The sequence below is a fragment of the Rhagoletis zephyria genome, unplaced genomic scaffold (genome assembly GCF_001687245.7).
Source record: "Rhagoletis zephyria isolate East Lansing unplaced genomic scaffold, Rhagoletis_zephyria_1.1 Rzeph_scaffold_11020, whole genome shotgun sequence".
NCBI lineage: Eukaryota > Metazoa > Arthropoda > Insecta > Diptera > Tephritidae > Rhagoletis > Rhagoletis zephyria.
Genome location: NW_016168097.1, coordinates 1 through 1,407, shown reverse-complemented (window position 1 = coordinate 1,407; position 1,407 = coordinate 1).

Below are 1,407 nucleotides of genomic sequence, written 5' to 3'. Positions count from 1 at the left end.
GATCAACTCGGGAATTAACTGCAGTTGATCCGGATTAAGTCCCAAATAATCCCGATCAACGCTGCCGTCTGTTTAAGCTTTTAGGCGCAATTGTTTAGTTAGCTAAAAAAAATGCTTTAAGCAAGATCTTAATATAATAATAATAATAATAGATGGCGCTTACACATACGTTAGTGTTTGGCCGAGCTTCTCCTCCGATTTGAGGCGTGCGCCTTGATGTTGTCACACAATGATCTTAATATATATATATAAATTAAATATATCTCTCATATCACATATCTTCATTTGTTAATATAAAAAGAAAGAAGATCTCAATGTAGTTTAAAATGCACTGTTTAAAAAACTAAATTTGATTTATTTAAGGAAATTTTTATGAATTTTACTGAAAAGACTTTAAATACACTCTAAATTTTTTTTGTTTATTTGCGCATATTAAGAAAGGTAACCATTTTCCTCTTTTAATGTGTGCAAATTTGCACACCGTGTAATAAAATTAAACACTGCCTGTTTACTTTAACAACCACATTTTTCGCAGAGCGCAAAATAATACATAAAATGTTTAAAATAGAGTAAATGTAAGCCCCTAATGTTTATTATTTGTAGGAAATGTATTTTTAGTTTCAAAATTTTTGCAACATTAAACATTTCATGTGTATATTTATGTATATATTTTAAAGATTTCAAGTTCAAAATCGAATCCTGAACATCTTATACGCATGTATATTTATACAGATTCTTGTTGATGTGTTGTACAGGTACAAATGTAACATATTAATTACTATTTTTTATACTTACTTTGCAAAATACTTATGTATAAAAGAAAANTCAAAATCGAATCCTGAACATCTTATACGCATGTATATTTATACAGATTCTTGTTGATGTGTTGTACAGGTACAAATGTAACATATTAATTACTATTTTTTATACTTACTTTGCAAAATACTTATGTATAAAAGAAAAAATTTATAAACTGAAATTACAAATGTTTGATTTTATGAAATATAAAAATATATATACACGTATTCCAAGTCCTTAGGATGGGTTAAATTATGTCTTTTTCTTCAAAATCTTTGGTTTTCTTACAAATTATGAGATGGATACGTAAAAAAAGAAAATTGGATACATTTGGATAATTTTTTGGCTTGGTCGGTGATACATTTTCTTGGGACGGCGCGGCGACACTGGCGTCAAAATATACCCGAATGAGAGAGCAAAGACGAATTCAATAAGAAAAAGAAGAAGAATCGAACAGCTGGGGTGATATTGAAAGGTTTGTTTACAAAGTGCATAATAAATCGCGGATTTACGGAATTATTTAATTTTTAATGGTAAATTGGTTATTTAAAAGTAAAGACTGTGTACTTCTTAAATGCAATGCAAATCGCTGAAAGTGTTAAAACACTG